This window comes from Pristiophorus japonicus, chromosome 11, assembly GCF_044704955.1.
Source record: "Pristiophorus japonicus isolate sPriJap1 chromosome 11, sPriJap1.hap1, whole genome shotgun sequence".
NCBI lineage: Eukaryota > Metazoa > Chordata > Chondrichthyes > Pristiophoridae > Pristiophorus > Pristiophorus japonicus.
The window spans coordinates 116,966,906-116,992,734 of record NC_091987.1 but is presented as its reverse complement, the minus strand read 5'-3'; the positions used below and the strand labels follow the sequence as shown (position 1 = coordinate 116,992,734).

Genomic DNA, 25,829 nt, shown 5'->3' with positions numbered 1-25,829 from the left:
GAAATGACTCTGCACGGGTCAGTCTACTTAAGGATACACAGGATGTCGATCAAATCAAACCATTTCTTTGGAACAGAGGCGGCTGAGGGGAGACCCGATTGAGTTGCATAAAATTATGAGGGGCCTGGATAGAATGGATAGGAAGGACCTGTTTCCCTTGGCAGAGGGGTCAACAACCAGGGGGCATAGATTTAAAGTACTTGGGGAGAGGTAGAGAGGAGATATATGGGTGGTGGGGGTCCGGAACTCCCTGCCTGAAAGGGTGGTAGAAGCAGAAACCCTCCCCACATTTAAAAAAAGACTTGGATGTGCACTTAAAGTGCCGAAACCTACAGGGCTACGGACCAATAGCTGGAAAGTGGGATTAGGCTGGATAGTTCTTGGTCGGCCGGCACGGACACAATGGGCCAAAATGGCCTCCTTCCGTACTGTAAACTTCTATGATTCTATGATTCATTGCAGACAGCACGGAGCAGAGGTTAAGCCATTGGAGACGGTGGGTGGAGCCAGAATGAAGATGAAAGTTATCTTTTGGTGATTGACCTGGCAGGCAGCCAATCAGAAACATAGAAACATAGAAAATAGATGCAGGAGCAGGTCATTCGGCACTTCGAGCCTGCACCACCATTCAATATGATCATGGCTGATCATGCAACTTCAGTACCCCATACCTGCTTTCTCTCCATACCCCTTGATCCCATTAGCCGTAAGGATCACATCTAACTTCCTTTTGAATACATCGAACAAACTGGCCTCAACATCTTCCTGTGGGAGAGAATTCCACAGGTTCAAAATTCTCTGAGCAAAGAAGTTTCTCCTCATCTCGGGCCTAAATGGCTTACCCCTTATCCTTAGACTGTGACCCCTGGTTCTGGACTTCCCCAACATCGGGAACATTCTTACTGCATCTAACCTGTCCAATCCCATCAGAATTTTATATGTTTCTATGGGATCCCCTCTCATTCTTCAAAATTCTAGTGAATATAAGCCTAGTCGATCCAGTCTTTCTTCATATGTCAGTCCTGCCATCCCAGGAATCAGTCTGGTGAATCTTCGCTGCACTACCTCAATAGCAAGAATGCCCTTCCTCAGATTAGTAGACCAAAACTGTACACAATATTCAAGGTGTGGCCTCACCAAGGCCCTGTACAAATGCAATAAGATCTCCCTGCTCCGATAATCAAATCCTCTCGCTATGAAGGCCAACATGCCATTTGCCTTCTTCACCGCCTGCTGTACCTGTATGCCAACTTTCAAAGACTGATGTACCATGACACCCAGGTCTCGTTGTACCTCCCCTTTTCCTAATCTGTCACCATTCAGAAAATATTCTGCATCCCTGTTCTTGCCACCAAAGTGGATAAACAAACATTTATCTACATTATATTGCATCTGCCATGCATTTGTCCACTCACCTAATCTGTCCAAGTCACCCTGCAGCCTCTTAGCATCCTCCTCACAGCTCACATTGCCACCCAGCTTAGTGTCATCTGAAAACTTGATATTACATTCAATTCTTTCGTCCAAATCATTAATGTATATTGTAAATAGCTGGGGGCCCAGCAGTGAACCTTGTGGTACCCCACCAGTCACTGCCTCCAATTCAGAAAAGGACCCGCTTATTCCTACTCTTTTCTTCCTGTCTGCCAATCAGTTCTCTATCCACGTCAGTACATTACTGCAATACCATGTGCTTTAATTTTGCACACTAATCTCTTATGTGGGACCTTGTCAAAATCCTTTTGAAAGTTCAATTACACCACATCCACTGGTTCTCCCTTGTCCACTCTACTAGTTACATCCTCAAAAAATTCTAGAAGATTTGTCAAGCATAATTTCCCTTTCATAAATCCATGCTTACTTGGAACAATCCTGTCACTGCTTTCCAAATGCGCTGCTATTACATCTTTAATAATTGATTCCAACATTTTCCCCACTACTGATGTCAGGCTAACCGGTCTATAATTCCCTGTTTTCTCTCTCCCTCCATTTTTAAAAAGTGGTGTTACATTAGCTACCCTCCAATCCATAGGAAGTGATCCAGAATCTATAGAATGTTGAAACATGTCCACCAATGCATCCACTATTTCTAGGGCCGCATCCTTAAATACTCTGGGATGCAGACTACCAGGCCATGGGGATTTATCGGCCTTCAATCCCATCAATTTCCTTAACACAATTTCCCACCTAATAAGGATTTCCTTCAGTTCCTCCTTCTCACTAGGCCCTCAGTCCCCTAGTATTTCCGGAAGGTTATTTGTGTCTTCCTTAGTGAAGACAGAACCAAAGTATTTGTTCAATTGGTCTGCCATTTCTTTGTTCCCCATTATAAATTCACCTGATTCTGACTGCAAGGGACCTACATTTGTCTTCACTAATCGTTTTCTCTTCACATATCTATTGAAGCTTTTGCAGTCAGTTTTTATGTCCCCTGCAAGCTTACTCTCATACTCTATTTTCCCCCTCCTAATTAAACCCTTTGTCCTCCTCTGCTGAATTCTAAATTTCTCCCAGTCCTCAGGTTTGTTGCTTTTTCTGGTCAATTTATATGCCTCTTCCTTAGATTTAACACTATTCCTAATTTCCCTTATTAGCCACGGTTGAGCTACCTTCCCCGTTTTATTTTTACACCAGACAGGGATGTCCAATTGTTGAAGTTCATCCATGTGATCTTTAAATGTCTGCCATTGCCTATCCACCGTCAACCCTTTAAGTATCATTCGCCAGTTTATCCTAGTCAATTCACATCTCATACCATCGAAGTTACCTTTCTTTAAGTTCATGATGCTAGTCTCTGAATTAACTGTGTCAGTCTCCATCTTAATGAAGAATTCTACCATATTATGGTCACTCTTCCCCAAGGGGCCTCACATAACAAGATTGCCAATTAATCCTCTGTCATTACACAAGACCCAGTCTAGGATGGCCTGCTCTCTAGTTGGTTCCTCGACATATTGGTCTAGAAAACCATCCCTAATACACTCCAGGAAATCCTCCTCCACAGTATTGCTACCAGTTGGTTAGCCCAATCTATATGTAGATTAAAGGCACCCATGATAACTGCTGTACCTTTATTGAACACATTTCTAATTTTCTGTTTGATGCCATCCCCAACCTCACTACCACTGTTTGGTGGTCTGTACACAACTCCCACTAGCGTTTTTTGCCCTTTGGTGTTACGCAGCTCTACCCATACAGATTCCACATCATCCAAGCTAATGTCCTTCCTTACTATTGCGTTAATCTCCTCTTTAACCAGCAACGCTACACCACCTCCTTTTCCTTTCTATCCTTCCTGAATATTGAATACTCCTGGATGTTGAGTTCCCAGCCTTGTTCACCCTGGAGCCATGTCTCCGTAATCCCAATTACATCATATCCGTTCATAGCTATCTGCGCAGTTAATTCATCCGCTTTATTACGAATGCTCCTCGCATTGAGACACAGAGCCTTCAGGCTTACATAAGAACATAAGAACAGAATAATTAGGAACAGGAGTAGGCCATCTAGCCCCTCGAGCCTGCTCTGCCATTCAACAAGATCATGGCTGATCTGGCCGTGGACTCAGCTCCACTTACCCACCCGCTCCCCATAACCCTTAATTCCCTTATTGGTTAAAAATCTATCTATCTGTGACTTGAATACATTCAATGAGCTAGCCTCAACTGCTTCCTTGGGCACAGAATTCCACAGATTCACAACACTCTTGGAGAAGAAATTCCTTCGGTTTTAAATTGGCTTCCCTGTATTTTGAGGCTGTACCCCCTAGTTCTAGTCTCCCCGACCAGTGGAAACAACCTCTCTGCCTCTATCTTGTCTATCCCTTTCATTATTTTAACTGTTTCTATAAGATCACCCCTCATCCTTCTGAACTCCAACGAGTAAAGACCCAGTCTACTCAATCTATCATCATAAGGTAACCCCATCATCTCCGGAATCAGCCTAGTGAATCGTCTCTGTACCCCCTCCAAAGCTAGTATATCCTTCCTTAAGTAAGGTGACCAAAACTGCACGTAGTACTCCAGGTGCGGCCTCACCAATACCCTATACAGTTGCAGAAGGACCTCCCTGCTTTTGTACTCCATCCCTCTCGCAATGAAGGCCAACATTCCATTCGCCTGCCTGATTACCTGCTGCACCTGCAAACTAACTTTTTGGGATTCATGCACAAGGAAATGTTCCGGACTCCTGGTGGGTCAGTGGCGGGTGGACTCCCTGCCGGAGGAGCTCAGGCCTTTTGCCTGGAGCACGACCCATCTCCTCTATCTGGGAGTCTACCTTAGCCCCGACGAGGGAGCCTGGCCGGCGAACTGGCAGGAGCTGGAGGCCAAGGTCGCCGCTCGCCTAGGGCGCTGGACAGGACTGCTCCGAGTGCTGTCCTACAGGGGTCGAGCGCTAGTCATAAACCAGCTGGTGGCCGCAATGCTGTGGTACCGGCTGGTCACTTTGACCCCTCCCCCTGCGTTTGTCGCCAAGATACAGAAGAAGCTGGTGGACTTCTTCTGGAACAACAGGAAGCACTGGGTCTCTGTCGCGGTCTTGAGTCTCCCGCTTGAGGAGGGCGGTCAGTCGTTGGTGTGCGTCAGCGCCCAGCTCGCGACTTTCCGTCTTCAGACCCTGCAGAGATACCTTTACGTCGAGCCCCCTCCTAGGTGGTGTGCTCTGGCGAGGTATTTCTTCCGCCAGCAGCTCGACCTCAATTATGACACGCAGCTCCTGTTTGTGAACTTGGGGGGTGCCAGGACCGCCCTCCGGGAGCTGCCTGTCTTTTACAGGGAACTCATCAGGGTCTGGAACAAAGTCTCCACCAAGCGCAGCTCTCCGCCGGCTGGAGTGGCGGCCGTCCTGCAGGAGCCGCTGCTCGGGAATCCGTACCTCCACGGCCGAGGCTTCATGTGGCGGTCGGAAGAGAGGGCTGTGGCTGGTGAGGTGACCAGGGTCAGGGACCTGCTCGATGGCGGAGGAGCGGGCTGGATGGCGCCAGTCACGCTGGCGCGGCGCCTAAATTCTGCCAACGTCCGCCGCGCGGCCGATGCCATCGAGTCGCTAAAAACAGCTCTGGGCCCTGACTCCGTTAGGTGTATCGAGGAGGCTCAAGCACGTGGGGAGATCCCGTCCGAACTGACCCCCGTCCGGACGGAATTCCTCATCGGCGCCAAACCCCGGAACCTCCCTCGGGGGCCGGCGCCTCACAACTTGAGCCGCCTCGGGGAAATCCCCTCCGTGCCTTTCAGTTCCGCGCGGAGGGGTTTCCTGTACGGGCTGCTCCTGCACACCCTCAACTTTGCCATCCTCGCCGGCCGTCCGGACACGCCATGGCGCACCATCTTGCCGTCCGGAGGAGGCGGGGGTCCCCGATGGAGGGCACTCTACGCAGGGGTCCTCCCACTATTCATCGGGGACTTGGCCTGGAGGGTGGTGCACGGAGCAGTGCCGTGCAACAAATTTTTAAGCCGGTTCACGGACTCCCAGGCCGCCTGCAATTTCTGCGGTCTGGAGGAGTCCGTGTTCCATGTTTTTATTGAGTGCACAAGGTTGCAGCCCCTGTTCCATTATTTGAAGGGGCTGCTCCTGAAATTCTGGCTGCACTTCAGTCCCACTCTCCTGATCTTTGGGCACCCTGTGCGGAGGGGAGCGGGTAGGTCCGAAGGCCTCCTCGTAGGACTGCTCCTGGGCACGGCCAAGGGTGCCATCAGCCGGTCCAGGCAGCGGGCGGTCGAGGGGGTCGTTCAACCTGACTGCCTGCCTCTCTTCCGCTCTTACATCCGGTCCAGGGTGTCCTTGGAGATGGAGCACGCGGTGTCCACCGGTACGCTCGCGGCCTTCCGCGAGAGGTGGGCACCGGAGGGACTGGAGTGCATCATCACGCCCGGCAACCAAATTTTAATTTGATTTTACGTTTTAAAGTTAATTTGTTTTAATTGCCGGTGCTTTTAGTGTCCCCTTCCCTTTTATAGGGGGCACTGGGGAAAAATTGTGATTTTAGTGCCCAAAAAAAAAACAAAAAAAAAAAAGAAAAAACAAAAAAAAAAACACAAAAAAGGGGGGAAAAAAAAAATGGGCCTTGTAAATGTCTGGAGTGTCACCCAGGTCGGGTGGCACAGTTTAATGTTTATGTTTTCGCAGGTAGACTCTAAAAGAGTTTCATGCACAAGGAAATGTTCCGGACTCCTGGTGGGTCAGTGGCGGGTGGACTCCCTGCCGGAGGAGCTCAGGCCTTTTGCCTGGAGCACGACCCATCTCCTCTATCTGGGAGTCTACCTTAGCCCCGACGAGGGAGCCTGGCCGGCGAACTGGCAGGAGCTGGAGGCCAAGGTCGCCGCTCGCCTAGGGCGCTGGACAGGACTGCTCCGAGTGCTGTCCTACAGGGGTCGAGCGCTAGTCATAAACCAGCTGGTGGCCGCAATGCTGTGGTACCGGCTGGTCACTTTGACCCCTCCCCCTGCGTTTGTCGCCAAGATACAGAAGAAGCTGGTGGACTTCTTCTGGAACAACAGGAAGCACTGGGTCTCTGCCGCGGTCTTGAGTCTCCCGCTTGAGGAGGGCGGTCAGTCGTTGGTGTGCATCAGCGCCCAGCTCGCGACTTTCCGTCTTCAGACCCTGCAGAGATACCTTTACGTCGAGCCCCCTCCTAGGTGGTGCGCTCTGGCGAGGTATTTCTTCCGCCAGCAGCTCGACCTCAATTATGACACGCAGCTCCTGTTTGTGAACTTGGGGGGTGCCAGGACCGCCCTCCGGGAGCTGCCTGTCTTTTACAGGGAACTCATCAGGGTCTGGAACAAAGTCTCCACCAAGCGCAGCTCTCCGCCGGCTGGAGTGGCGGCCGTCCTGCAGGAGCCGCTGCTCGGGAATCCGTACCTCCACGGCCGAGGCTTTATGTGGCGGTCGGAAGAGAGGGCTGTGGCTGGTGAGGTGACCAGGGTCAGGGACCTGCTCGATGGCGGAGGAGCGGGCTGGATGGCGCCAGACACGCTGGCGCGGCGCCTAAATTCTGCCAACGTCCGCCACGCGGCCGATGCCATCGAGTCGCTAAAAACAGCTCTGGGCCCTGACTCCGTTAGGTGCATCGAGGAGGCTCAAGCACGTGGGGAGATCCCGTCCGAACTGACCCCCGTCCGGACGGAATTCCTCATCGGCGCCAAACCCCGGAACCTCCCTCGGGGGCCGGCGCCTCACAACTTGAGCCGCCTCCGGGAAATCCCCTCCGTGCCTTTCAGTTCCGCGCGGAGGGGTTTCCTGTACGGGCTGCTCCTGCACACCCTCAACTTTGCCATCCTCGCCGGCCGTCCGGACACGCCATGGCGTACCATCTTGCCGTCCGGAGGAGGCGGGGTTCCCCGATGGAGGGCACTCTACGCAGGGGTCCTCCCACTATTCATCGGGGACTTGGCCTGGAGGGTGGTGCACGGAGCAGTGCCGTGCAACAAATTTTTAAGCCGGTTCACGGACTCCCAGGCCGCCTGCAATTTCTGCGGTCTGGAGGAGTCCGTGTTCCATGTTTTTATTGAATGCACGAGGTTGCAGCCCCTGTTCCACTATTTGAAGGGGCTGCTCCTGAAATTCTGGCTGCACTTCAGTCCCACTCTCCTGATCTTTGGGCACCCTGTGCGGAGGGGAGCGGGTAGGTCCGAAGGCCTCCTCGTAGGACTGCTCCTGGGCACGGCCAAGGGTGCCATCAGCCGGTCCAGGCAGCGGGCGGTCGAGGGGGTCGTTCAACCTGACTGCCTGCCTCTCTTCCGCTCTTACATCCGGTCCAGGGTGTCCTTGGAGATGGAGCACGCGGTGTCCACCGGTACGCTCGCGGCCTTCCGCGAGAGGTGGGCACCGGAGGGACTGGAGTGCATCATCACGCCCGGCAACCAAATTTTAATTTGATTTTACATTTTAAAGTTTAATTTGTTTTAATTGCCGGTGCTTTTAGTGTCCCCTTCCCTTTTATAGGGGGCACCGGAGAAATTGTGATTTTAGTGCCCAAAAAAAAAACAAAACAAAAAAAAAAAACAAGAAAAAACACAAAAAAAAACACCAAAAAAAGGAAAAAAGGGCCTTGTAAATGTCTGGTGTGTCACCCAGGTCGGGTGGCACAGTTTAATATTTATGTTTTGCAGGTAGACTCTAAAAGAGTTTCATGCACAAGGAAATGTTCCGGACTCCTGGTGGGTCAGTGGCGGGTGGACTCCCTGCCGGAGGAGCTCAGGCCTTTTGCCTGGAGCACGACCCATCTCCTCTATCTGGGAGTCTACCTTAGCCCCGACGAGGGAGCCTGGCCGGCGAACTGGCAGGAGCTGGAGGCCAAGGTCGCCGCTCGCCTAGGGCGCTGGACAGGACTGCTCCGAGTGCTGTCCTACAGGGGTCGAGCGCTAGTCATAAACCAGCTGGTGGCCGCAATGTTGTGGTACCGGCTGGTCACTTTGACCCCTCCCCCTGCGTTTGTCGCCAAGATACAGAAGAAGCTGGTGGACTTCTTCTGGAACAACAGGAAGCACTGGGTCTCTGCCGCGGTCTTGAGTCTCCCGCTTGAGGAGGGCGGTCAGTCGTTGGTGTGCGTCAGCGCCCAGCTCGCGACTTTCCGTCTTCAGACCCTGCAGAGATACCTTTACGTCGAGCCCCCTCCTAGGTGGTGTGCTCTGGCGAGGTATTTCTTCCGCCAGCAGCGCGACCTCAATTATGACACGCAGCTCCTGTTTGTGAACTTGGGGGGTGCCAGGACCACCCTCCGGGAGCTGCCTGTCTTTTACAGGGAACTCATCAGGGTCTGGAACAAAGTCTCCACCAAGCGCAGCTCTCCGCCGGCTGGAGTGGCGGCCGTCCTGCAGGAGCCGCTGCTCGGGAATCCGTACCTCCACGGCCGAGGTTTCATGTGGCGGTCGGAAGAGAGGGCTGTGGCTGGTGAGGTGACCAGGGTCAGGGACCTGCTCGATGGCGGAGGAGCGGGCTGGATGGCGCCAGACACGCTGGCGCGGCGCCTAAACTCTGCCAACGTCCGCCACGCGGCCAATGCCATCGAGTCGCTAAAAACAGCTCTGGGCCCTGACTCCGTTAGGTGCATCGAGGAGGCTCAAGCACGTGGGGAGATCCCGTCCGAACTGACCCCCGTCCGGACGGAATTCCTCATCGGCGCCAAACCCCGGAACCTCCCTCGGGAGCCGGCGCCTCACAACTTGAGCCGCCTCGGGGAAATCCCCTCCGCGCCTTTCAGTTCCGCGCGGAGGGGTTTCCTGTACGGGCTGCTCCTGCACATCCTCAACTTTGCCATCCTCGCCGGCCGTCCGGACACGCCATGGCGTACCATCTTGCCGTCCGGAGGAGGCGGGGGTCCCCGATGGAGGGCACTCTACGCAGGGGTCCTCCCACTATTCATCGGGGACTTGGCCTGGAGGGTGGTGCACGGAGCAGTGCCGTGCAACAAATTTTTAAGCCGGTTCACGGACTCCCAGGCCGCCTGCAATTTCTGCGGTCTGGAGGAGTCCGTGTTCCATGTTTTTATTGAGTGCACGAGGTTGCAGCCCCTGTTCCATTATTTGAAGGGGCTGCTCCTGAAATTCTGGCTGCACTTCAGTCCCACTCTCCTGATCTTTGGGCACCCTGTGCGGAGGGGAGCGGGTAGGTCCGAAGGCCTCCTCGTAGGACTGCTCCTGGGCACGGCCAAGGGTGCCATCAGCCGGTCCAGGCAGCGGGCGGTCGAGGGGGTCGTTCAACCTGACTGCCTGCCTCTCTTCCGCTCTTACATCCGGTCCAGGGTGTCCTTGGAGATGGAGCACGCGGTGTCCACCGGTACGCTCGCGGCCTTCCGCGAGAGGTGGGCACCGGAGGGACTGGAGTGCATCATCACGCCCGGCAACCAAATTTTAATTTGATTTTACGTTTTTTAAGTTTAATTTGTTTTAATTGCCGGTGCTTTTAGTGTCCCCCTTCCCTTTTATAGGGGGCACTGGGGAAAATTGTGATTTTAGTGCCCAAAAAAAAAACCAAAAAAAGAAAAACACAAAAAAAAAAGGGGGAAAAAAAAAAGGGCCTTGTAAATGTCTGGAGTGTCACCCAGGTCGGGTGGCACCGTTTAATGTTTTATGTTTTGCAGGTGAACTCCAAAAAGAGTTTCATGCACAAGGACCCCCAGGTCCCTCTGCACCGCAGCATGTTGCAATTTCTTCCCATTCAAATAATATTCCCTTTTACTGTTTTTTTTCCCCCAAGGTAGATGACCTCATACTTTCCGACATTGTATTCCATCTGCCAAACCTTAGCCCATTCGCTTAACCTATCTGAATCTCTTTGCAGCCTCTCTGTGTCCTCTACACAACCCGCTTTCCCACTAATCTTTGTGAAGATGAAAGAATTATATAATGTTACAGCTCAGCTTGTTTTGTACATAGCTGGGTGCTGTTCCTGGAAAAGAGCTGGGGAAATTCCTATTCACAGCTGCATCACAACTAAAGAGGAAGTTAATATATCGCCTTCACCCCTGGGCCTTCCATTGGCAACATTGTCCAGAACCTGCGCATAACCAGTGTGTCCTCTCAGCTTGTGCATGACCTTAAGCAGTCCCATTCTGTTACTTCAGCACCTTCAGATGTGAAGTCAATCTTGTCTGTTCTGTTGTGCAACTAGAGATAAAACATGAGCTGTTTGGCTTTCAGTCAGAACACCAGTATAGCCATGCAGGCATGAGCTCATACTGTTACAGTAACAGTCTCACAGTAACAGATTCAAGCAGGAGAATATCTTCAGTCTATTTAGCCCACCGATCTACAGCATTCCCTTGATGCACTTGGAATAACCATGAATCCCAATTGTTGACAAGACAATGTCTAGTTCCTTCTTGAAACCTATTAAGGATTCTTGTTCCACCACAAGTGCCACCAATCTGTTCTTCTTACAACAGCTGCAGCTGCTCACAGTATATCATAAGGGCAGTTAACATAATGGCTGATGCTGTCCACTGCCCAGAAATAAAGCACAGAGGCCTGAGACCTACAACATGCCTGAGGTACTCAATGCACCCAATGTGGGCAGTTAGTCCACAGGGGCAGGGAGACTGCAGAAAAGGTGTGTGCTAGGCTCATTAGGCCCTAAAGATCCATGCACATGAGGCAGCTACACGACAAAGGCTGGCATGTCTGTGGGGAGTTTGGAATGGGTGCTGAAGAGGAAGTCACCATTCTTGTTAAAAAGAATTCGGGCAATCTTGTCCTCCTTCCCTCCATAGCCCATTGGTATCACTGATTGTCTCCTGAACCAAACCTGCCCCTTGCCCAGTGCCCCTCCTCCCATGCCAGGAATTTACACCTTACTTTCTTATATTAAAAAATAAATGATTAAGAACTATGACGATATCAGAATTGTTTTTTGTACAGCTATATTAAGGCAAGGTTTCAACTCAGTTAATTAGTGGATATTATTCTAACCCAATCCCACATACAATGAAACATGGTGAGTTCTTTCAGATCTCACAAATAAACTGCTGTCGAAAGGAATGCCTCTGTTAGAGAATCTTTTCCTTTTTCTACGACAGGGATGAGGTACATGAGGAGAATGGCCCCTCCTCATCTGTATTCATCTATATGAACTTCATGTACATCACAACCTCGTGAAGTAGGAGTGGGTTATTTTATGTCTCAACAAATATAAACTAAAAAACAATGATGCGAGTAAAGCTACGTCACAAAAGGTCCAGGTGGCATAAATTGATCAGGATTTAATTCTTCCCTTATGAGCTCTGAGTTCAAGTACAGCCCAAGGAGGAATACAATTTGTGAGAAGTCTTTGCAGGTGCACCTTGGATATGCTTTCATCCAAATGGTCATCACAAATGGGGTAATAATAATCAAAATGGTAAATACAGATGAGGGAGGCCATTCCCCCTATTTAGCTCATCCTTCCATGGAAATCTACAGGCCTGCCATCAACAAAAACTTGCATTTATTGAGTGCCTTTAAATGTAGCAAAATGTTCTAAAGCACTTCACAATGGATGGACAATGCATGCTGGACAAGTGTAGGGAACAGGTGGCTGTGGAATGGTCAAGTACCTAGGATTAGATGAGGTATTAGAAGATTGTGAAACATGGAGGAAGGCAGAGATTTTAGGGAGAGAATTCCAACCGGATGTGATAACCGAAGGTTCAGCCACTAATAGTGGAGTGAAGTTTGGAGGACACACAGTAGGGCAGAGTTACAAGGTCGATAGATTTTGATGTATGTATAATGTATGTACTGCAACATTAGACCACTGAATGTATCTTCACACGGTATACACAATACCTGTACCGCCAGAGGGTGCTACTGGTGAAAACCTAAGGGTCACCTGCACACTGCATGTAACCAAGTATAACAGGGAGCTCACCTCATTGTGTCCTCACTCAGGGAGCTACAATAAATGGACTACGGTCACAACAGTTCAAGTACAATACCCTACCTCGTGGAGTCATTACTAGAGTGCTTGCATATATAATAACGGGAGCGAGATAAGGAATTTCCACGTGCAACATGGCTAACCTAAGCAACTTTCAACAATTTGCTGATGGGGAAGATTGGGATGCTTTTGTGGAAAGGCTCGAACACTTCATCGCGAACGACCTGGCGGGAGACACACCGACCTCGCTGGCTGATAAGTGTAGAGCTAGCCTGCTCAGCAGTTGTGGGCCCACTGTCCATGGCCTCGTCGGGGACCTGCTAGCCCCAACGAAGACGACAACCAAAACGTACGCGGAGCTCGTAACAATAATACAGGAACAGCTCAAACCTAAAGAGAGCATCCTCACAACCAGACACGGTTCTACACCCACCGGCAGCCCGAAGGCCAAGAAATTGCAAAATATGCTGCAGACCTGAGACAATTGGCTGCACCATGTGATTTTGGTGATCACCTCACCGAAGCACTGAAGGACATCTTTGTTATTGGAATCGGCCACGAGGGCCTCCTCCACAAGCTGCTCTCTGCGGACATTACGGTCACCCTGCAGAAGGCAATCAAAGTGAGCCAGGCATTCATGATTTCGGTCTGCGATTCCAAGAGGATGATGACTCACCCCCAAAACTCTAACCCGACAAGTACAGTGACCCGAATAGCGCCTTTCAGAGGTAAGACTGCTACCCCGAGTCCCGCAACCCTGAGTCTGCCACATGGGGCCAACCGGCTATCCCCATGCTGGCGCTGTGGAGGAAATCACAGGGCCCACCAGTGCCGATACAAAGACTATACTTGCAAACGCTGTAACACTAAAGGTCATCTCCAGCGAATGTGTAGAAGAAACTTTACTCACCGACTTGCTGAAGAGTTGTCCGATCACCCGGGCTCCAGCACTGATGAAGACGAAGAGAGAGTCTATGAAGCGGCTCAGCCCCAGGAAGAGGTGCACGGCGTATATATCTGCTCCACCGAGAGTTCCCCGTGGAAAATGGAAGTAGAAACCAATGGTGTGAGATGAGAGAAACTTCTTCACTCAGAGAGTTGTTAACCTGCGGCATTCTCTACCACAGAGAGTTGTTGATGCCAGTTCATTAGATATATTCAAGAGTTAGATATGGCCCTTACGGCTAAAGGGATCAAGGGGTATGGAAAGAAAGCACGAAAGGGATACTTAGGTGAATGATCAGCCATGATCTTATTGAATGGTGGTGCAGGCTTGAAGGGCTGAATGGCCTATTCCTGCACTATTTTCTATGTTTTATGTTTCTATGTTTCTCAATGGAGGCCGACACAGGGGCAAGTTAATCGCTGATGAATCAGACAGCCTCTGAGAAACTCTGGGACAATCCCACCGAACGACCCAAAATGCACTATACCTGTACCACCAGAGAGTGCTACTGGTGGAAACCTAAAGGTCACCTGCACACTGCAGGTAACCAAGTACAAAAGGGAGCTCACCTCACTGTATCCTCACTCAGGAGCTACAATAAATGGACTAAGGTCACAACAGTTCAAGTACAATACCCTTCCTCATGGAGTCATTACTAGAGTGCTTGCATATATAACAAATTTGAGTTGCGACATAGAGGAAAAGGGCTATCCTCTGCAACCATGTCTGCTCACTCCATTGAGAAGCTCCCTAACAGCAGAGGAGCAGCTTGGCCCAGGGACCTCAGCATCTGTTGGTTAGCTGAATTCACTGGATGGGGAAATCTGGCAGGGTGTATAATGAGTGACTGATCCACTACTTCCTGTTTTGCATGCCTCACCAAAGTTCAATTTCAACTCCGATGTATCCAGATTTCCAAAAGGCATTTGACAAAGTCCTACATTAAAGACCATCATTAGTCAAACTCAAAGCTATGGGGATTTAGAGGAAACCCTGGGAATAGAGATGGATGGAAAATGAGTACTCTTTAGATGAGTTATGTCAAGTTGGGCCCAGTGTCTGGCCCACTAATAGTTTTTAAGTACATTAATGACCCAGACTCAGAAACTCAATGCAAAATGGTCACATTTACTAATGATATCGAAGGGGCCAATTGGATTAGGCAGCTTGGAAATAGTAGAGTTAGTTGAATAAAGTATGTAACAGATCAAGGGCAGATGAAACTTGATGCGGACAAATGGAAAATACTGCACATGGGATGGGAAAATAAGCACAACAGATACTGCCTCTAAAAATAAACAAGTTAGTAGAATGAACTGACAAATCCCTATGCAATATAATGTGTGTCCTTTCTCTTTTGCAATTGTTCTTTCTTCAAATCAAATTGTTACATTTGTGGCATTCAAAAATACAGCCTGTACAGGAACCTTATAAAGTGGCTTGCAAACAACCTTTGGGGATTAGTAGCTGTCTTAAGATTCCCGACAATTGTCTAACTGGGAGCAAGAGAAAGCAAGCGGTTATTCTGGAGGTTGGTCTATCCCGGCATTTATGGCAATAATGAAAGCTGTCCATTAAAACTGTGGGGACAGGAGTATTAATAGAAGCCTTACACTAAAACTTTGCATCCTGGGATTGTCCTGCCTCCATAAACATCTCTCATTTTTACTCTCTTTCCGAGAGGCTGTGAAGAAGAAAAGAGAAACATAGAAAGGCAGAATGGGAGAAAGATGGGTAACAGAGGACAAGAGCTCTTGTTTGCTCACATAGCTTATGATGCCCTGACACTGTAGAAGATGCATTGGGTTCCCACTTTATTCCTGTCTTCTTGGTCTATGCAAAAATCCTACAGAAATGTTTTGACTCACTGCCTCCAGTCTTCATCAATTTCTTAATTGGAATCAAGCAATATAGTTAACATGCAGGTTCCTTGATCGTCTCTAAAGAGACTGAATATACCACCTCCTAAGATCATAGAATCATATAGCACAGAAGGAGGCAATTTGTCCCAACATACCTGTGCCGGCTCTTTGAAAGAGCTATCCCATTAGTCCCACTTCCTCAGATCTTTCCCCATAGCCCTGCAAATGTTACTTTGCAAGTATAAAAGGAAGCTGGACAGGTCCTTGAGGATGAGGAATTTGCAAGGTTACGGACAAAAAGCGGGGATGTGGGACGAAGCACGACTGCTCTTACAAAGATCCAACGCAGGCACGATGGGCTGAATGGCCTCCTATGCTGTAAGTTTCTATGTTTTTATCCAATTCCCTTTTGAAAGTACCATTGAATTTGTGTCAGCTGTGGCATACTTGCCTCTGAGTCAGAAGGTTGTGGGTTCAAGTCCCACTCCAAGATATTGAGCACATAAATCTAGGCTGACACTCCAGTGCAGTACTGAGGAAGTGCTGCACTGTTGGAGGTGCCGTCTTTCGGAGGAGACTTTAAACCGAGGCCTCGTCTTTTCAGGTGGACGTAAAAGATCCCATGGCACTATTCTGAAGAAGAGCAAGGGAATTATCCCAGGTGTCCTGGCCAATATTTATCCCTCAATCAACATAACAAAAACAGATTATCTGGTCATTATCAGTTTGCTGTGCGCAAGTTGGCTGCTGCATTTCCCACATTACAACAGTGACTACACTCCAAAAGTACTTCATTGGCTGTAAAGTGCTTTGAGACGTCCAGTGGTCGTGAAAGGTGCAATATAAATGCAATTCTTTCTTTTCTTTCTTTTTTACAATAGCATAACCCAGTGGTGTTAACAATAGTATCCGGGTCACCTGAACCAGATAGTCGTGCCTTTTACACATGAATTTCTTCAATCTCTTCAAAGGCTGAATGAACAAACACTTAGAGAGGCAAGGTTTGATATGAATTATTAAAGGGCTGGATTTTTCGGATTTTCGCAATTTCGCCCGTTTTCGGGGGAAATGTTTTTTTTTGCGCCGGGTTACCAAAAGCACTAGAGCGTGCAACTTTTGTCAAGCGGTAAATATCGTTAGCGTTAGCTCCAACACCGGCGTCGCATGACAAAATTTGTGTGCCGGAGCCAAAAGTTACAACCATTAAAAAAAATCAGACCTTCTACGCATGCGCGTTTTTTTTTCCCCACGTTTCTGGTCTACAATGCAGTGTCTGTGGACTAGATATATTAGAGTAGCGGCGGTCCTTGAAATGAGCCTGTGCTATGTGACCTTGCTCATGTCACCCTGCCCCCTCCCTTGCTGCTAACCACTCATCTGTTGCTTTCTACTTCCAGATGTCATGTGGGGGAGGAGGAGGAGGAATTTGAGGGAGAGGAGTTGACGGAATAACCTATTCTGGAGGGGGGAGGGGGGCAGATGCACTTGACACCTCTTGCCACTGATCCACACCTCGTCCGAAGATGGAACATTCCCGGGCTTTGAGACCTCCGAGGCCCCTGGGACCAGTGCCGTGCAGCAGCGCAGTTCTGGGGTCAAATCCCATATGCCATCTCTCCGGAGGGCGAGTCGACAAAGTCAGTCTGCTGACAGACAGGCAGACGTGGAACTGGACCTGGTGGGACAGGGAGAGCGTCCTGCTCACCCGACAGCTCCTCCATGTCCAGGGTAGGATTCCCGCGAGCATCGAGACACTCACAGCGACCATCACGGAGGTCGGGTCGCAGACTGTCTGTGCGAGCCGCGAAACCTGCGAGGCTGTCAATGCTCACACGCTACTGATGGCCTCCACCAGTGTGACACCCAGACCCATACCACCTGTGACTGGTGACGCCGAGCAAGAGGCTCACCAGTCAGAAGCCGGGCCTTCCATACCCCGAGCTTCTCCAGTTGATCCCCACAGGGCAACTCCATTATCTCTCCCCCCAATACAACAGGTAGGGGCATGACACGAGGGAGGGGGGAAGAGCCGGTGGTAAAAGACAGTTGGGGCAGGGGTTGTTGTTCTTGTTTTGTTGTTATTTTTATGAAAGTTTTCAACGGTTCTCAATTCTGTTCAAGTTCAAAATGTTTTATTTAAGTTTCAAAATTATGTTTGAGAAGTTTATAATGTTTAATAAATTCCTTTATTCACCTTAACCATTCCTGTGTAGTGTCTCATTTGCAGAATAAGAGGGGGAATAGTCAACATGGTGGGATAGAGTGACCAGGCAACGGGTAAACGTGCCGTTCACTCTTCAAGCAAAGCCTTCAATTATGAGCTACTGACGTAAGACTTTTGCAGTGGCGACATCTCCACGAGGCCTCCCATGATTGTGGTGGTGGCATGGGTTCCTTGCCAGGTTCCTCTTCCTCATCTTCCTCCTCCTTGTCCCCCTCCTCCCCTCTCTCCTGAGGTGATCCTGCAGTCCCCAGTGGCAAATCCTGTCCCCTCATGATGGCTAAGTTGTGCAGCATGCAGCACACCACAATGAACTCATAGACCTGCTGAGTAGTATTGTAGGCAGCGTCCAGAGTGGTCCAGGCATCGGAAGCACTGCCTGAGCACTCCAATTGTCTGTTCGACGATGTTGTGTGTAGCTACACGACTCTCATTATAGCGATGCTCGGCTTCTGTCGGAGGGTCCAGAGGGGGTCATGAACCAGGTGGCGAGGCCGTAACCTTTATCCTCCAGCATCCAGCTCTGGCCTTGTGGTTGACTCTCGAACAGGCCTGAGACAGTGCTCTCACGCAAGATGAAAGCATCATGGATGCTCCCTCGATATTGGGCATTGACTGCCATGATGCACTGAATATGGTCACGGATGATCTGTACGTTCATGGAGTGGAATCCATTTCGGTTTCAGTAAACCTCTGGATTGAGTAAAAGTGCTCGCAGGGCGATGTGCGTACAGTCAATAGCACCCAGAACCTTGGGGGAAGCCAGCAAATCATCCAAAACCTACAGCCCTCTCATTCTGGGTCTCCCTGGTCATTGGGAAGTTTATAAGAACATAAGAATTAGGAACAGGAGTAGGCCATCTAGCCCCCACGAGCCTGCTCCGCCATTCAACAAGATCATGGCTGATCTGGCCGTGGACTCAGCTCCCCGTAACCCTTAATTCCCTTATTGGTTAAAATTCTATCTGTGACTTGAATATATTCAATGAGCTAGCCTCAACTGCTTCCTTGGGCAGAGAATGCCACAGATTCACAATCCTCTGGGAGAAGAAATTCCTTCTCAACTCCATCCTGTGTGCGTACAGTGCAGTCACCTGGTGAATGCAGCAATGTGTAGCGTGCTGCGAGATGGAGCATATGTTCCCCGCTGATGCCTGAAAGGAGCCAGAGGCATAGAAGGCAAGTGCCACAGTCACCTTCACCTTAATGGGCAATGCAGTTCTGTTGCCACTTGTAGGCTGTAGGTCTTTCTGTCCTGTAGGCTGGCATATCTCTGCCAGCACTTCTTTTCGAAAGCACAGCCTTCTAATGCACTGTGCCTCAGCCAGCTGCAGGTATGGGCACTGTTTCCTGTAAACTCTTTGGGACAAGGTCGCCTCCTCATACATCTGTGACTTTTTTGATTACGTTCAAAATGCTCATCAATAAGCCTTTTTGCAGCTGAATGCCACATAAATGTAGCAGCCAGGAATAATGGCTGACATAGTATAGCCCCATCTTTGAAAATGTTCTTAATTCTCTTTTAAAACAAACTATAAACTCACATAAAACTTCACTGTAAAACGCAGCCTTCTTCTCCCAATCCTTTTATGCACTGAACTTCTGCTCTGTTTTCAAGATGGCGATGTTAGCAGTGGGTGCGCCCTGGGACCGACCTGAGTGTGACTGCTTTTTGCTGCCGGGTTTCCGGGGAGACGGCAAATCGGGTGATATGCTCGAAAGTTCTGCCCAGGGTGCTAGCACGTTGCACACCAATCGAAACAGTGAAAACATCGGGCGGGCGCTAAATTTTAGCACTGCCGCAGGAGCTAAACTGGTCGCAAACCCCTCGAAAATCCAGCCCAAGCTGTTTTATTTCACACCGAGTGAATCTACAGCGTAACAGTTATGATGAAATTCACTTAATTTAATCAGAACATTTTAACACAATGATGTAAAATAAGGAATATGCCATGCTTCCTGTAATATATTTATGCTTGGGGTCACCAGAAACCAGAGGGCGCCACTGTCAGATGTCATGCAGGCAATACAGGATGTTGGATCTTGTTCTTATCCAAAGTGGGAATAAAAGAGATCGGGTACACACCCAAGGCAGTTTATAATAACAGGACCCTTAGTTTACCTCGTTGCCAATGTAATAACACAAGAACTTTCCTATTTACAATGGGCACTATTGGAATTCTGCACGAATTTGTGGATGGCGAGGATTGGGCGGATTTTGTCGACTGCCTGGATCAATATTTTGTTGCCAACAAAATGGAGGGGGGGGGGTGATGCAGTCCATCGCAAGGCGGTGCTCCTCACCGTCTGTGGTCAGAAGGTTTACGGGCATCATGAAGAACCTTCTCTCGCCTTTACGTCCAATTGCCAGGTTTTACGAGGAATTGTGTGATTTAGTGCGTGACCATCTAAAGCCGAAGGAAGGGATCATCTCACACTATCGCTTCTACACGCATGTCCGTACTGAGGGCCAGGACGTGTCGAGATTTATTGCTGACCTACAACGTCTTGCTGAGCCATGTAAGTTCAGGAACACGCTGGAAGACATGTTGAGAGACTTTTTCGTGATAGGCATCAACCATGATGTGATTCTTTGGAAGTTATTGGCCGAAGAGAAACTGGTCTTGAAAAAGGCCATCGCGGTTGCCCAGGCATGCATGATGACTGATGAGAACTTGAGGCAGATATCATCCAAAGGTCAGAGCTCCACGGCAGACTTGTCAGGTACTATAAACAAGATTGTGTCGTCTTCTGGCAAAGCTGCTCATGGCAGGGCAAGTCAACTGTTTACGTGAAACCTATAGCTGCTCAGAGCCCGACAACTGGTACGAAGCTGAGTTCACCCTGTTGGCATTGTGGGGGCAATCATCAGCGTCGGGTTAAACAATACTCCTGTAATGGCTGATCGAAAGTGGCACATCTCCAGAAAATGTGCCCATACTGAGCAAACGTGCTGCTGCTGCTGCTCATCATATTGTTGTTGATGACCAGTCCAGTGCTGACTTTAGTGCACAACCTAAGGAGGAAGTGGTTTGTATTCATTCTTGTCAAAAGAGCAAGCCGATAACTGTTAATGTGAAGCAGAATGGCGTGCCTGTATCAATGGAGATGGACACGGGTGCAAGTCAGTCGATCATGAGCCAAGTTACATTTGACAAGCTGTGGGACACTGAGGTTGTGAAGCCTATGCTGAGTCCAGTCAAGGCCACGTTACGTACTTACACGAAGGAACGCATACCTGTGATTGGCAATGCAGTAGTCAAGGTGTCGTGTGATGGCATGATCCAAGGTCTACCATTACGGATCGTCCCAGGTAATGGTCCAACGCTGTTTGGTCGGAATTGGCTCGAGAACATCAAGCTGAACTGGAGTGATGTCAAGCTGTTGTCCTCGGTGGACGACACTTCTTGTGTTCAAGTGTTGAAGAAGTTTCCTTCTTTGTCTGAGTCTGGCATTGGTAGGTTTATCAGAGCCAAGGTGCAGATTCACCTGAATTCTGATGCAAGGCCTGTCTATCACAAAGCTCAGTCTGTCCCTTATATGATGAGGGAGAAGATTTAAATTGAGCTTGACAGACTCCAGTGTGAAGGGGTCATATCACCTGTCGAGTTTAATGAGTGGGCCAGCCCTATTGCTCCTGTGTTGAAGAGTGATGGCACTGTCAGGTTTTGCGGAGACTACAAGGTTAAAGATTAACCGATTCTCGAAATAGGTTCAGTACCCATTACCGAAGGCTGATGACCTATTTGCCATGCTTGCTGGTGGAAAGTTGTTCACTAAACTAAATCTGACGTCGGCCTACCTGACACAGGAACTCATCGATAATTCAAAGAAACTGACCTGCACCAACACCCATAAAGGACTGCTTGTCTACAACAGGTGTCCTTTCGAAATTCGTTCGGCTGCAGCCATATTTCAGAGGAATATGGAGAGTCTACTGAAGTCCATCTCTAGAACTGTCATGTTTCAAGATGACATTCTGGTCACAGGTCCTGACACCGCTGAACATCTGAACAATCTTGAGGAAGTTCTACATCGTCTGGACAAAGTGGGACTCAGGCTGAAACGTTCGAAGTGTGCCTTCATGGCACCTGAAGTTGAATTCCTTGGTAGGACGATTTCTGCTGATGGAATCAAGCCTACTGATTCAAAAAGCAAGGCCATCAAAAATACACCCAAACCTCAGAATGTGACGGAGCTGCGTTCGTTCCTTGGGCTACTCAACTACTTTGGTAATTTCTTACGCAGATTGAGCACTTTATTAGAGCCACTGCATTTGCTACTCAGAAAAGGTAACAATTGGGTCTGGGATATGTCTCAAGATGGAGCCTTTGAGAAAGCTAAGAGTCTGCTCTGTTCAAACAAGTTGCTTGTTTGTTATGATCCGTGTAAGCGTCTTGTATTAGCCTGTGATGCTTCAAGAAGTTTATCAAAAGCGGAAAGAGCTTACAGCATGGTAAACAAAGAAGCTTTGGCCTTTGTGTATGGTGTAACAAAGATGCATCAGTACCTGTTTGGTCTCCGTTTTGAACTCAAAATGGATCACAAGCCGCTCATTTCATAACAGAGTGTTCATTGTCGTGCTCAAGGATGGCCAAACATGCAGAAAACATGTTGACCAGGTAAAACTGCGGCACACAGATGAACTGGAACTGTTTCAGGAAGATCCAGTCAGTGAACACCAATGATCGTCCATTTACCAGAGGCCTCTGTTGTCATTCCTGAACCCGGACCTTCAGTCTCTGATGTTGTTATTACCATTCACACCAGTACTGTTACTCAACCTCCACTCACAACTGACTTAGAAGGTTCACCTGGAATGAATGTTGAACTGAGACGATCAACTCGTGAGCGGAAAGCCCCAGATCGTCTTGTATTGTAAAGTGACTGATACTAAGATCTTGAAAGGGGGATGTTGTAATATATTTATGCTTGGGGTCACCAGACACCAGGGGGCGCCACTGTCGGATGCAGACAATACAGGAAGTCGGATCTTTTCTTATCTGAAGTAGGAATAAGAGAGATCGGGTACACACCCAAGGCAGTTTATAATAGGACTCTTGTGTTATTACACTTCCCACCGATAGGTCACCTTAGCTTGCTCCAACAGAATATCTTCTAACTGTTCCTCCAGGATTCCTGACTTTGAGCCTGGTGAGAGCTATCACAATTCTCTGTCCATCAATTATATGATGTTTCTGTGCAGTTGATGTCTACCATGACCCCCTCACCATGAAAGATATTTAACAGGGAACGGAATAAAATTGTCTCAGTTGACTCCGCTGCAATCATTATGCAAATGATAGATATCTGGGAATGATCAGAAAGCACCATTTTCATTTTGGAGGTTGATGTGATGGTTATAAAATGTGCAATCTTCACTCTCAATGTTTGTGATGCATAAGTGGCCTGGAATTTCTTTGAATCTTTGGTGCAACATTGGCGTAAGTGTCTTGGAACAGGTCCCCAACTTTATTTCTGGAGTATGATAGCAATTTTGTTTCCGATTTTTTTTGGAGGTTTTTTGCACTGGGACCTGTACAGTATTTGATGTATCTTTGAATAATTTATTATGGCATCAGAATCTGTAATTTTAAAAAGAGAAAAGCTTCCACAATTTTCTTAAGCAAGCAGCAGTACTTATTGTGCATAAATGATGGTTTGATGACTTCCAACTAATTTTCATAATATCAATATAGATAAAAAGGAGTTTAAAGAGTGAAGATGGCCTATACTCTGCATGTTTCTTCAGGGCTCCTAATTGTTTCGCTGATTTTGTGCTTGCTTTACGCTAGTTTTTACACTGCGGTGTATGCAAATGAGATCCACAAGAAAGTTCAGCGTAAGTTGCCAACGCAAGATCACCACAGATTTCGGCATATTATCGGCATAAGTCGGTTCAGGGAAATTGCGGGCGAGTAGCGGATACTTAAATCATCATCATAAGCGGTCCCTCGAACGAGGATGACTTGCTTCCACAAGAGTTCACAGAAGTTTCAGTGAAGAACCCGATGATCCAGTCCTGAACTTCAATTAAAGGGTGGAAGATGCCTGTGCGTGGATTTTTTTAACGTGCGGTGACCGTTGCACATCAACCACCTCACGGGCTTGATAGAGCTCGGCCTTTATCCAGTGGCAAGGGTTGAACCAGGACAACTAGAGACCTGATCTGCTGCATGGACTTAGTGCGCACACATATCACAGTGTGGGCAGGCCCGTGCTGCCCTTGGGCCCTCGGCTCTTCTGGGCCCTGTACCCTCATTCGCCGCATCTTCGCCCATGATGTTCCGGGGCCCGGCGCTCCAGCTCTATTTATAGCCCCGACCTGCGGTGCTGTTCTCACACAGGTCGGGGCAGCCTTTATTACAAAAGGATTGGAATACAAGTGTAAAGATTTCTTACTGCAATTCTATCGGGTCCTGGTGAGACCGCACAGTTTTGGTCTCCTTACCTAAGGAAGGATATACTTGCCTTAGAGGGAGCGCAACAAAGGTTCACTAAACTGATTCTTGGGTTTGGGACCAGGGGGGGCAGGCAGTAGAGATTGTCCTACGAGGAGAGATTGAGTCGACTAGGCCTACACTTCCTAGAGTTTGGAAAAACAAGAGAAGATCTCATTGAAACGTTTAAACGCTTCTATAAGGGGTTTGACAGGATAGATGACGAGAAGCTGTTTCCCCTGGCTGGAGAGTCTAGAACCAGGGGTCACAATGTAACACTATCTTTCTACAAAATACAAACAAACAGTGCAATGAAACAGGCATGATGGCAGCTTGCAAGTTACAAACATTAATCAACCTATTTTGCATAATGCATCTCATCTTTCACTAACTTTTGCTTGGTACCTAATAGTGCCCTGTCAATCTATTGGAAAGGTACATTGCTTCTGGCATCATGCAATATATTTGAACTACATATTACCTTTCTGCTAAAGGTCAATTAGCCTCAGAGTGCTGGAGATTAGTCCACGATTAGTTAAAGGGGTTAGAGGAAAGGCCAGGGGTGAATTAGATGGAATCTTACAGGTGGGTCAGATTACCACTGTGCCATTTCTTTAACATATCAGCAACTGTAAATGGAAAATTATTAATAGACCTGTACATAAACATAGACTCGTCTCATTTTGCAGTGCAATCAATCCTTGTGACAGAAGCACATTGTCGGAGATGAATGTGACACCCAATTACCCAAGTAGCCATCTTCATGTACTGACACTGCAGATGTGGGCTGATAGAGATCACTTATTTTCAGTAGACTAGTTCTGAACTGAGGATTTGTTTTTTAGCTGCCAAATTTGCACAACCCATCACGTGAGGCATTTTCACGCACATGCACTTTGCACTTTGGGGGAAACAATATGGAGACAGTATAATCTAAACGGTACTATTTTGAGGGTGGGGGGGGGTGCAAGAGCAGAAGGACCTGGGGGATTTGTGCATATTCACAAATCCTTGCAGGTGGCAGGGCAACTTGATAAGGCAGTTCGGAAAGTGTATGGGATACTTGGCTTTGTAAATAACTGGTTAGGCCTTAGCTGGAGTATTGTGTACAATTCTGGGCACCACATGTTAGGAAAGATGTCAAGGCCCTGGAGATGGTGCAGAGGAGGTGTACCAGGATGATACCAGGAATGAGGCGAGATTGGAGAAGCTGGGATTGTTCTCATTAGCGCAGAGAAGGTTAAAGGGAGAGCTAATAGAGGTATTCAATATTACGAGGGGCTTGGATAGAGCAAATATTCTCCAGAAACTATTCTCTGGTAAGTGGGTCAGTAGCCAAAAGTCACAGATTTAAAATAATTGGCAAAGAACTAGAGGGGAAATAAGGAGAAATGTCTTCACACAGAGGGTTGTTAAGATCTCAAACCCACTCCCTGAATGTGTGGTGGAATCAGATTCCATGGTAACTTTCTAAAAGCAATTGGACATGTACGTGAAGAGGACTAATTTAGAGGATTATGGGGAAAAAGCTGGGGTGTGGGACTAAATTGGGCAACTCTTTCAAAGAGCTGGCACAGGCACAATGGGCAAAATGAACTCTTTCTGTGCTGTAACATTCTATGACTCTATACAGTAGCAGTCTTCTTTAAACAGCCCCCTCACACCCAGTATTGACAATAACATGGAGGGCAACTTGTGTATCCCAGCGCCATAGCAACAGCTATCAGCAGGCAATCAAAACACAGAATGATTGGCAAGCTAGATAGACTTCAAGTCTCAAAATACAAAATGGAAAAGAGCAAATATTTGCATACAGCAAACGGAAACTACTAAAAATGTAGATTGCCCTTGTATTTCATTACATTTTCAAATAAAGGATATCCTGATGGATTTAAAATGAAATAGCTGTAAAGACCTGGATCAAATATTCTTCACCGATCAAAAGCTATCCAGCACAAGCATACAGAGAGTTTTTTTTCTTTTTAATTTAACATCAGTTCACATGCTGG

The 25,829-nt window shown here is 48.3% G+C and overlaps 1 protein-coding gene across 1 annotated transcript in view; it reads right to left on the bottom strand.

Moving 5' to 3' along the window:
- The window catches only part of map3k15 (mitogen-activated protein kinase kinase kinase 15), a 211,060-nt gene that overhangs the window by 153,646 nt on the left and 31,585 nt on the right, over positions 1 to 25,829 (bottom strand). The window lies entirely within an intron of this gene.